The sequence below is a fragment of the Mastomys coucha genome, unplaced genomic scaffold (genome assembly GCF_008632895.1).
Source record: "Mastomys coucha isolate ucsf_1 unplaced genomic scaffold, UCSF_Mcou_1 pScaffold8, whole genome shotgun sequence".
In the NCBI taxonomy this organism is placed as follows: Eukaryota; Metazoa; Chordata; class Mammalia; order Rodentia; family Muridae; genus Mastomys; species Mastomys coucha.
In genome coordinates this window covers 20,903,574-20,916,030 of record NW_022196914.1, presented here as the reverse complement: position 1 = coordinate 20,916,030, position 12,457 = coordinate 20,903,574, and the positions used below count along the sequence as shown (strand labels likewise).

At 45.1% G+C, this 12,457-nt stretch overlaps 1 protein-coding gene and 1 long non-coding RNA gene across 2 annotated transcripts in view; one reads left to right on the top strand and one right to left on the bottom strand.

Annotated features, from left to right (window-relative positions):
* Positions 1–6: 6 nt before the first annotated feature.
* The window catches only part of Basp1 (brain abundant membrane attached signal protein 1), a 52,300-nt gene continuing 39,849 nt past the window's right edge, over positions 7–12,457 (top strand). Inside the window, exon 1 of the mRNA XM_031360520.1 lies at positions 7–236. The gene's annotated coding sequence lies outside the window, so the exon portion shown is untranslated. The remainder of the gene's footprint in view (positions 237–12,457) is intronic.
* On the bottom strand, positions 4,543–6,980 carry LOC116083748. The gene is made up of 3 exons (XR_004115893.1): positions 6,920–6,980; positions 6,491–6,591; positions 4,543–4,963 (listed from the first exon to the last, which is right to left on the bottom strand). It is a non-coding gene; the product is annotated as an uncharacterized LOC116083748 (long non-coding RNA).

Below are 12,457 nucleotides of genomic sequence, written 5' to 3'. Positions count from 1 at the left end.
GAAGGGGAGGGGGAGCGATCGAGAAATGCAGAGGCTGCAGCGGCGGCGGCAGTAGCGGCAGCGGCGACGGCGGCAGCGGCAGCGCTCCAACTCGCTCCACGCTCCGGGCTCCGCCGTCGAGCCGGGAGAGAGAGAGCCTTTGCTGAGCGGCCAGGCACCCGGCCGGACCACACCAGCCACCCGGGCCCCTTGGAGGCACCGCGCTCACCCAGGGCCGGCACAGGCACCCAAAGCCGGTAAGGAGGCGCGCCGTGGCTCCCTAACGCCACCGCGGACTCAGGGCCACCGGTTCCCCAGGGCCCCGCCCCACCCCGAAGCCTAGGGTTCTCCAACGGGGCAGCCGGGGTGCGGCCGGGTGTAGACCCAGTGGGCGTGGGACTCCTCTAGGTGGGCTCTGTCGCATTTGGAAATCCAGGGTGATGCTAGCTATCCCCAAGGTGGGCAACTTCGGCCTTTCGTAGGGTGGGGGTGGGGGTCTCGAGGAGGGTGGCGGCGAGGCAGAAGAACCGAGTTCGGGAGGAAGGGAGTGGAGGGTGGGAAGCGGCTGGTGACCGGGAAATACCGAATGCGAAACCTTTTAAGCGCAACGAGTTCACTGGCCACGGTTCTGTGGGCTGAACCCAGTCTCCTGTCAGCGGTAGGGGCACAGCCATGGGGAAAGCGCTCGGTGCGAGGGGCGCAGTAGCCGAAGATGGAGGATGGGGGTAGGGTGGGGAGGGAGAAAGAAGACACGGAATCTGGTCAGATCGGAAGGGGCGGGGAGGGGGAGGCTTGGCCCTCGGGACACCTGGATCTTGGTTTGGGGTAACCGAGGAACGCGAGGTTCGGAAGGCGGTGTGCACGTCCCGGGCAGATCAAAGCCCCAGCCTGGTCTGAGCCTGAACTGTCTTCCCACTAACCTGTGGACATCACCAGCATTTTATTTTTTTGAGCTCAGAGAGCGGGCCGCGCACTGCCACCGCCGCCCCAGCCTGGGGGTGGGGGTGGGGGTGGTGTGGGGTGTGGGCTTGAACCTGACAGCCCGCGGCCCGAACGGGCTCAAACCAAGATTTCTGCAAACCAAGATTTCTGTAGATTTTTTCCCCCGTAGCTCAGACGCTACAACCTAACGTCTGGTTCCCGCTTCCCCACACCATTAAAAGAAAATCAGAATCCCTGGATCCGATGGCACACAATGCGTGGCTGGGGACCGCATTCTTTTCATGAATATTCATCGAACGCTTGGCCCGGTTCCTAATCTGCTTCCCCCGAGACGTTTCCGCCTTGAAGCGAACTCGGTGGACAGCCTCTGCCCCAGTGATTTTCACTCAGTTGAGAGGAGCACAGCGCACATGGGTGCGATTTCAGGGTTTTGTACGGGAGTTGACACACCTCTGTCTTGGCCGAGCCCACTGGCCACTTACGTGGCGGGCCAGAATAAAACACGAATATCAAGGGGACTGCTGTTGGGGTGTGGATTAACCCCCACCCCTGGGAATATAGCAAGGGCTCACAGACCTCCAGCACTGCAGGCAAAATGAATGAATCGGTACTGTAATTACCTATTCCTTTGTCTTGGCCTCGCGCATGCGCCGGAGAGCAGGGTGTGGAGGGCCAGGCAGCCCCATCTGATCTCCCCATCATCCATCCACCCACTCCCCTCCCGAGCCCAGGAACAAAGGCGTTTGCCCTAAATGTTTCACGAAACCCTTGGACACAAATGACCACCCCCACTCAGACCCTTAACCCCTCCCCGCGCGGCTCGGTGGTGGCGGTCTTGGGTGTGCTTATTTTTTCCCCAAGGTTTCACATCTTACCCATTTTTACAGATTTCAATCAGCCAAAAAAAAAAAAAAAATCAGGGTGGGTAATTGTGGAATGAAAAAAATATATATATATACACACATACATACATATATACACATATGAACACACACTGCTGTTTTCCTTTCTAGAACTGTCCATTGTTCTTTCTGTCCTAATGTAACGCACTGCAGGGATGGTGGTTTTCTTAGTTTGCACCAATTAGCTGTTTGCCTGACAGATCTTTATTGCGGGGCATTTGACCAAGGAACATTAGTCTCAGACCAGCGATGGTTGTTGCCCCTGGTGATACCACCTGGGACAGATTAAGACGTCTTGGCATTTGAACGAACAAGATGGCCTACAGAAGCCAGCGTGAGAAAATGGTTACCTTTTCAGCGGGGCTAAGCCTTTCCGAATTCTCTTGATTCCTACTTTATTGTTACATTAAGGATTCCAAAAGGCAAACCCCACTGAGATGGGGCGGGGGAGGAAGAAGGAGCTGGCATTGCTGGGAAGAAGATAGCAGAGCAAGCACCAAGTTCATAATTCTCCCCCCCTACCTCCTCCCCCTCCCCCCTCCCCCGTTTAACAGGAGCCATGATAGTCCTTTGATGGCAGATTTTCTTTCAGATGATGCATTTCTCAGCTTATGGCTCCTCAGTTTTCTTTTGGTACTGGTTTACTTGTGCTTTTCAAAACAGGACTTAAACTATCTGTATCAGGAGCCTAACGCTCCATTTCTGCAATGGTGGGTTGTGTGTGAAAGGCTTTTCATGCCCCAGTATGTCCTGATGGAATAACACGTGGCAGAAAACGTCAATCTTCCCCTTTGTTCCTTAAAAAACTGAAAATGCCCTCAATATTGACCACGCTTACTATGTCACTGCTTATAATTGGTAGGGTGTCTGGCTGCCTCTTAGGTGGCAAGGGTTCTATTCTCTCTGAGCCTTAGTCATGAATTTTATGCACTGGGAGTTATGTATTATTCCGTACAAATTATGCACTGAATAGTATAATTTAGAGGGTTATCTGTACATTAATAAAATCTTTTTGCCCCTAGGTAGTGTTTTTGGAGGAGAGTGCTGGGGTATAGTCTAAAACCAATAGCTTTCAAGTCAGTGAGCTTTTAAGTTCTTAAACAAAATAATTTGAAAATCAATTAAAAATATTGTTACTTTTTTTTCTTTAGCCGGCTTTCTTGCTAAACATTAACAGAAGGAGAAAAGGGAGCTCTTTAAAATCCTGATATAGTGCACCAGCAGTTGACTATTGATTATCTGGACGTTTGTGTCCCTTAGCTGGTGTTCACGCTGTCTGTGGCTTATGAAATTGATCTCCCTCCATTACCCTAATTTAAATATTCAGTGGCAGGGCCTTCAGTATTAGGCTCCCTGTGCTTGGAGGCCTCTTTATAATCCTCCTGGATTTTCCAGAACAAATCACATTATGGTTTTAAATGTACTAATTATGTTTTTCTTTATTTTTATTTCCCTTTAACTTTAAGCCATTTGCATTTCATGGTCAAAATAAATGGGGCATGAAATCCAAGAAGAACCTACCTTTTGGGAATATTGTTCATTGTAAAGTAGATGTCTGTGCCACTCACTCCCGTTGTGTAAAACATTACACATCGGAGTCATTCTCCAAATTGCTCAAATAGCATGTATCTATGTGTGCATACATACATCAAGGATGTATACATGCATGTCTATATGAATACACTATAAAATGCTACTAGTCACAGTACGAAAGGAGTTGGTTTAGAATGCTGTGGTTTTATACTGCTCTTTTGAAAACAGTTCATTCCTGTTCTCATAAATACACACTCGATGGGCTAAGTCTTAACTGGTACTAGCCCACAAACAATCTTCTTACCAATACTTCTAAAATAAATGGTTTGCATCGAGTTTAGCTAAGACATTCCTTTTCGGGCCTCACACACCAATCACCATTACACTTTACATGCTGCATCAAATACTACCAAATAAAGGACTTCTACAGATTTTTTTTTTTATTTTGGTCTGATTTTTGTGATCTCTTGTAAAATTTCATTTTCAAAAGCTGTCTAAAAAAGTCCTGAGAACTATGTCAAAGCTGATGTCTGGTTTGTTGGGTTTGCATAGGCCTTTACTGCTGTAAGCAGTTTTCACCTTCTGTTCTCCCTGATGATCACGATAGCTGGTAACCTAGGTAGTTGCTGACGAAAGCCCCCACATAAAGGACAAGTTGGCCTTCTCCACGACTCTAATTCATTCTCTCCCCAGACTTGAACTAACCCAGTGATCATGAGACTACTCTTTTAAACAACGACAAAGATGCAAACAGGCAGAATTGCTTTCAAGATAAAATATGCGGTTTTTTGGGAGGGGGAAATTTGCAGGGAGATTTCCCAGGATTTAATGGAAAGAGATTGAGTGTGGAGCATCTTTCAGTTGTAAAATATAGGTAGTAATGCCTATTTTCAGGTTATAACAAGGATCACACATGTCAGTGACTAAGAATGGGAACTGGCCCTTGAGGGCTCCTTAATCTCCCTCTTTCTCTGTGTGTCATTGGATGGAGTAAATAGTACTGACAGGACTGACCAGTTTCTACCACATTGAGTTGCATTTCTGACTCAGGATGACAGTGAAGACCTGAGTGCTTAGCAATAGTCAGTCAGAAACAGCTGACCTCAATATGAAAGGACCCAGATATCTCATATGTACACACACACACACACACACACACACACACATGATATATACATATATGTGATGCATGTACATAATTTGGTATTCTGTAGGCAATGGGTGGATTTGCTCCAAAGTGGGTCATAGGGTCTCAGGATGGCCCCTATCATCCCAAGGGCTCCTTGTACAAATCAAGAGGGCCCATAACCAGTCTGTCAAAGGAGAACTCCTGTTACAAGTCAATCCTTCTGTAGTTAGGAAGGCAAACATGCAGATAAATGTCACGTCAGAATGTCACGTGGCGAACCTTTTGAAAGTAGAGAATCACAGTCGTGTTCTCACCAGGGTGCAGATCAGTATTCCTTCTGAGGAGACACCAGTGTAGGAAATGGTAGGTTTCACACCACGTTCTTCCTTTCCCTCTGGAAGTTAGATGTGTGATGAAGTGAGGCAGAGGGAGCCCTGTCATGGTTTTCCTTCTGTACCCAGAGGATTTGAGTACAAACCTAAGGAAAGACATATATAGAGAAGATTTTGAGTAGCTGAGGCGCTTGGTGCATGGAGGGTGTGGCTAAGTGGGAGTTTGGGAAGACATTCCTGAAAGCTTTGGAGATTTGGAAATAGAAGCTGTTTGTGAGCACCGGAGGGAACTCAAACATAAGAAAATACTTGAGGAGAATGTAGAAGAAATGTAGGGTACAGTGGACAAGGCAAAACCTTTACACGTGTCCCTTAAAGCATTCTGTGAACTTTTAATGAATTAAACTCTAATAAAAACTCACTTTTGAATAACTGGGCTTTAATAGCTTTTAAACACTTCTTTTTTTGGACATACATATTTAAGCAATAGTTTGTATATGGAATATGGTATTCAGAGATGTGATTTTTATAGGCTGGTGTGGCTGGGATTGTGGTCAGTACCCTAGAATTCTGTCTCAGGTGTCTCTGCCATTACTAGCTAGATAAACTTTAGCAAACTGCTTAGCCTCAGTTTGCCTCAACACTCAGCTTTAAAGTAGAGATTGTAATATAGAGTTATTGTGAGGATGAAAGGAATTTATCCAGTTAGGACAATGACCCATCCTTGCTCAGCCTATCCTTTGAGTCGACATTACCCTAAAGTGATGGACACACCCATGTCCTTTCCTTCATCCTCTATGTCTATAGCTGGTCACATGCTTCTTAAAACGAGGTCAGTGTTACAAGCCAGGCCCATGAGAGGGCCTTGGGAAGCATCTGGAAGAAGTTAGATATCAGTGGGTAAAAATCAAACTCATAGCTATTGTTCCTTGAGGATGTCAGCAAGCTACTTCCTAGTTCCAGGATGCCATTATATTGTGATGGCATGTGTTGTAATTGAATTTTAGTCTCCTTGCACTAATATAATATATATCTCACCTATAAATAAATGGAAAGTAGAGAATCAAATAGTGTGCCTAAGATCTGATGGCTTTCAGCTCTACTCCATTCACCAAAGTTACTATTGGCCCATTTTGTCTTATGTAACACAAACTTTCAGAGCGAAGTAAATAATTTTTAACACTAACACCCTCAGTATTTTACCTAGAGTGAGTGATACTAAGTTTCTCAATGAAAAGAGATCTACCTTACAGTTTAACTATCCAAGCAGTAGATACAGTTAAGGCCTATGGTTTAGAGATGGCCTTGTCCTCCTGCCTAAAGGCTAATGTCCTCAAGTCAGTCTTTCCTGGCATGGTGATAATGATGGTGCCTATTATTCAGACTTTCAATAAGCATAGGTTCACTTTACACCTCTCTTGCCTTCTGTATTCACAGGTACAAGCAATATTCCAAATGTCTTATCCATAACTTGGGTCTGGAGATATGAATTAGGCAGTAGTACACCTGTCTCCAGCTGTGTGGTTAGGGTTACTTTGTTAGAATTAGCCTGTCTACCTTAGTGCAAGATACACATACAGAAAGTGTTTCTAATTCCTCTCTGAACCTCAGCTCTTGTGAATTCTGGCCTCCTTGGAGCAGAGGGTTGGAAGTTTCAGTACCTAACTACTTACCTTGAAACTCTTAGGGAAGTCAGTGGTTTGCACATAGTGCTGTGAGCTGATTCGTGACTAAGGGGAAGCCAGGTTATTTCCCAGTATGGATGTTGTTTCTGCTATATCATCCAACATTGTAAGGCAGAAGAAAAAAATCAAGATGTCCAATTGGGTTATTCATATTCATGGCCTGAAACTTACAAGGAGAGGAGGAGGAGGAAGAGGAGGAGGAGGAAGAGGAAGAGAAGAAGAAGAAGAAGAAGAAGAAGAAGAAGAAGAAGAAGAAGAAGAAGAAGAAGAAGAACAACAACAACAACAACAACAACCAAACAACAACAACTACAACAACTAAATACAACAACAACAACCAAACAACAACAACAACTACAACAACTAAATACAACAACAACAACAACCAAACAACAACCACCACCACCACCACCATACCATTTCTTTCTCTGTGTCACCCTTGTTTGACAGTTCACCTGGGCTCCTGCAGCTACCCCTGTTGTTTGACAGTACAACTGGGCTCCTGCACCTATCCCTGTTCCTCTCTAGTGGGCCTCTTTTACCTTTATTACATCACACTTGCTCACATGGGGAACTTCCAAGAAATGACCTGTTATTCCTTTATCCCCATGTCATCCATATTGGCTCTATTTCTTACATTCTATGCACGTGATTTCCTTCTTATCCAAATAATAAATATATGGCATGCATTAAAAGACCAGGCATGACCCAAAAGGCCAGGCTTTGATATTGGATCTTGCCTTTCCTCTTAAAGTGAACAATGGTTGCAAAGTTAAGGGGTTATGGATAGATGGTACACATTTGAGGAAATAAAAGCCAGTCTTAGACTAATTTTGAGTCAAAGTGACCTAACCCTGTTTGGAGGTCTCTGGAGACATCTGGTGTATGCACTTTGTAGAGAGGTGTCAGATGCCCAGAATGTTTGTACCCATTGCTGGTGGTGTCTGGTTTGGAAGCTTCAAGAAACAGGAGATTTAATTTTTCTTTAGAATTACCAGATACCCTATTTGAGCTGATTTGGACATGTGAAAGGGCTATGGCATTCTGAGTCATCTGTTAAATGTGGAGCTTAATTCTGGAATGTTTGGAACTGGTTTTAGCAAGTTTTGTTTACATGTATTCAGATTTGGACAAACTATTGAGTTTAGCTTTGGGTAGGATTTTTTTTGTTTGTTTGTTTGGTTGGTTTTTTGTTTTGTTTTGTTTTTTTTGTTTTTTTCAGACAGGATTTCACTGTGTAGCCTTGGCTGTTCTGGAACTCACTCTGTAGACCAGGCTGCCCTTGAACTCAGAAATCTGCCTGCCTCTGCCTCCCAAGTGCTGGGATTAAAAGTGTGCGCCACCACTGCCTGGTTGGTAGGAAACATTTACGTTCACCTTTAAAACAGTCTAAACATTTGTGTGATTGGAAGCTTTGAGGAATTGTGTTTTTTTTTTTTTTTCTTTCAGAGAAACCTGCAGTTTGTAAGTGACTTCACAGCTTTCAGAATGCTTTTTAGTCATTACTCATGAGTACTCTCAGAAGTGAATGTATTCCCAGGGTAAACTGAAACTAGGAGTTTTATTCTGTGCTGATGTAGAAATAGGCACACAAGAAAAGCTTGTCTGATAGATGTTTGTGTATTATGAACTTCCTGGATTGCCTAGCAGAGAGGCTTTGAAAAGGCACACAGCTAGTTCCCATTGGTGGTCTATTCAAAACACTGTTACCACAGACTGAGACAAGAGGAGAGCTAAATACTAACAGACTGATAAGGAGAGTTAGGGTATCAGAGCGGAAGCCGGCTAGTCCTTAAAGACACAGGGGGCAGAGTTCTGGTTGGGTTGTGGAGTCTGCAGAGACTTGCATTCCATTGTCCAGCCTGCCTGAGGTTGGTCCTGAGACTTAAGAGTTGTGTAGGAGTATTTGCTGTCTTTGACCTTTACAGAAGTTCTCAGCTGTTTGAACAGGGGAAAATGGTAGCAGCATTCTACATTTGCTTTTACTGGTCATCAATTATGATTGAAAAGAAGGAAAATAAGGAGAAATCTGTGACTTCTAGGTGTGCAGGCCCCTCCCGCTCCCCTGTCTTTACCCTGTAGTTCATGGATAGGGTAGGGTGAAATTAGGGGACCACTTGGATGTTTGCTAAAGGCATTGATATAATCAACTAAGGTATCTTGGAATCGTTGCATGATTCGTGTTCCCAAGGACAATGGCATGAACTTTGGTTAACAGTCGGTGGTGACAGTAGGTCATGGGGTTTTTGATCATGCAACCTCAGGTAAACATTACAAGTAGCACCCTATTGAGCGGTACCAGGACTTCCTCAGTCGCCTTGGTGATCTTCTGTTGACACTTCAAGCTCTAACTTCCCAGGGCTCACTCAATTGGATACTAGAAACATGGTTTCAGAATTGCTAGTGATTGGTTTTTATACAAATAGGAGTGTTGTGTATCAGGATGATGGTGCTCTCCCAGGTGCACCATCCTTCTGATTCACAATGATATGAGAGCTCTCTCTCTCTCTCTCTTTTTTTTCCTGCAGTGCAATGACTGACCAATGAAAAAGCTCATGGATGGTTTTCTATTCCTTTCATTGGTGGATGAAACAAAGGCAGGAAAAAAATCATGCCTAGCTCATTTAGTCTATCACTGGCTTTGTGCTCTGATGACTTCTGTTTCTGCCATCTAGAGAGCTTGGCTTTGTATTTCTTTGCACTGGGGTCTTGGATGGGCAGGGTCTGGGTGAACTCAACCGACAACAGTGGAGAGAAAGGCAATGATCCTAGCAATTGGTTTCACTAAGGTAAGACAAGATGGGAAGGGAAGTCTATTGATGTCTCTGAGAGTATATTTAACTGACAACTGGTTTGAAAGAGGAAATTTTAACAAAAAGACAACCTGATAATGAAACAAATGCAAAAGTCGACATGGTTCTCAATTTCAGGGACGCCCAGATGGTGTTACTACAGTTACCCCCAAATGGTGTTACTACAGTGACCTCAAATGGTGTTACTACAATGACCCCCAAACAGTGTTACTACAGTGACCCCAAATGGTGTTACTACAATGACCCTCAAACGGTGTTATTACAGTGACCCCCAAATGGTGTTACTTTAGTGACCCCAAACAGTGTTACTACAGTGACCCCTAAATGGGGTTAGCTAACAGTGACCCCCAAACAGTGTTAGCTAATGAACATCACTTTGTTGCTCTTGAATCAGTAAAGCTGCCAATAGCATTCTTTGACTGTATCCTTGTTTCTAGCAACAAATGCATATTAAGGCAACAAGGAAGGGACAAACTGGACATTTCACAGATTGGGACAATAGGCTTGTGCTCCTGGAGTCTCTCTATGCGAAGATGTGGGATTTGATGGCTCTCTCTCCTATTTTGATACCCCTTGGTTAGGCACACCATCAAAGGGTCATTTGTCCTTTCTACAGTGAGCTCCTCAAGCCAAGAGTGTCAGAGAAATGGCAAAGGAGTCCAGACTGATGCACTCCAGAAAAAAACAAAAATGTGAGCTGCTGTTTGTTAGGGGAGTGGGCCCATAGCTGGTTTTGAGTTGGATCTGATTTCTACTGGAGGAAGGTGAGAACTGGGGGAGGTTTGCCTTTCAAAACTGTCCTTAGGGTATTAAGATGGTTGTTAGTATTAGTAGCACATTCATGGCAAACCAGCGTGCCCTGGCATGTTGGCCACTGTTTGCTTAGTTTACCTAGTCGAGGAAATAGCCAACAATCAAAGAAAGGGTCTAGAATACTGGCATACTCAGGCTAGTGTGACATTCAGTTGGCTGGGATACATTTCCACAAGAACCTCTGATAACACCTTTATCTGCTGCTGCAGCTGACTCCATAGCTCCAGCTGTAAGGAGCAAAGAGGAATTGTGAGTAGTGTTTTTCGGTAATATAGATGTTGGTAAAAACCCTTCTTCAAAGGAGGAAATGGGCCAACATGAGGGAATTTCAGGCCAGGGTACTTTTGCAGCCATATTTCTGGAGGGGGAGAGGGGAAAGCCATTCTGTTCTGGTTCTAGAAGTGTCTGGATTCCCCTAGTGTGGGTGGGGTTCCTGATAAGTACTATGTAGAAAGCAAAGCTACTTAGTGTGGTGTCAGCAGCCTGTGGCCTCTGGAATCGAAGCACCACCCTTGGCTCTTCATAGTGTCTGTGGGGAAGGATGGGGGAGGAGTGTGAAGGAAGGAGAGGAGAAACGGTGAGTGGGGAGGGAGGGTGGGTAGACTCCCATTACGGAAGTGGAGGCACAGGTGTTGGCTCTTATCTAGCGCCCTCCAGCAGCCAGTACAAAGCTCCCCAGACAGGGAAACAGAACCAGCAAAGGTTCTTTGCTTGTGCTTCTTGGAGACTGGAGATCACAATCAAGGAGCTGCAGAGGTGGTTTCCTCTGAGCGAGGCCCTTCCTCTTTCGTTCTCTGGGCTGCTATTACTTTTCTGTGCTAACTTAAGGGAGATGGTTTATTTCCGAGGGCACAGACAATCATGAATGGGGAATCTCAATGGCAGGAGAGTGAGACAGCTGGTCAAATTGCATGTGCAGTTAAGAATTGGAGAGAAAGGAATGCTGGGACAGCTAAGCTCCCTCCTATTCAATGGGACCTTATCTCAGTGAGTACTGCCACCCACCTTCTGTGGTGGGTCTTACCTCAATTACATTTCTGGAAGCACCTAGACATGTTTCCATGGTGATTCTAAACACAGTCAAGTGGCTGATGAAGATTAACCATCACAGAGTGTACAGGTTACTACTGTCTTTCTGAATGTCCTAATTTCCCTTTCTTGTAAGGACACAGGCAGATTAGATTAGGCTCTGCCTAATCTGCTTCAGTATTAATTGGGTTACCTCTTGATAGGCCTGTTCTCCATATAAGAAGTGGAGTTTCAACGGGGTGTACAAGTCATCTAATGAAAGATCCTGATTGATCTCAAAATCTGGAAATTGTTGGAAGCTCCATATCTTAAGAGGGAGTAAGGAGAGCGGTGCTCTGTACAACTAGAATCCTGGTTGAATCTTCAGGAAGCCATTGAAGCCAAGCATAAAGGTTCCCATTTGGTGCATGGGAAGTAAAATTAATTTTCCTCAGATTCTCATCACTAGAGAAAGCAGAGATGGATGCAGGAATCAGACACATCCCTGAACTTACTGTGTTAAGGATGGTAAAGGCGTGTTCAGGTCTCATTATCTGTACAACTCTCATGAAGGACTTGGACACATAGAAGGGACCTCTGACCCAACGCCTCCACCCACCACCTTGTGCTTTAGGCAACAAGCGTCCTCTAGTAGTTATACAGAACACACAGAAAACTGAGTTTTCCTTTTGAGATTGTCTAATAAAGCTTTTCTTCTACACGATGACTCACAAACACTGCAAGAGACGAAAAAAGGAGAGGAGAGAGGCTTTCTCAGGGCAGGGACATGGGCCAATCTTAGGATTTCCAGAGTAGGAAGGAGATTATTTTGGGGGAGCTTCTTGGGAAGTCCTATTAACAGTGGTAGTGAAGGGGACGGAAGCATGGAGCACATGTGTGAGCCACTTCTGGATCTTACCCCAGCATCTGGATTATTGGTAGGAATTCACTAGACACTCTCTCCTCTCCTCTCCCCTCCCCTCCCCTTCTCTCTCCCCATCCTCTCCCCTCCCCTCTCCTCCCCTCTCCTTCACTTTCTTCTCTCCCACCCTTTTCTTCTGAAGATGGGGGCTCTGGCCAAAGCAGGTGCCAGAAGAGCCAGGGACTTTTCATGGAAGGCTTCAGGTCAGTCAAACATTAAGATAGGGATATTGTTGACCATGTCAGACATCATGTGCCTTCCCTGATGACTACAGAAACTGAGACTAAGAAGTTTTGGGGCCTTTCCCTGTAACAAAACAAGTAGTGGTTCATAAAGGGTTTTTTGAGGGACATTCTGGACACGTACAAATGCAGGTATGTCTGCTCACTTGCTCTTTTT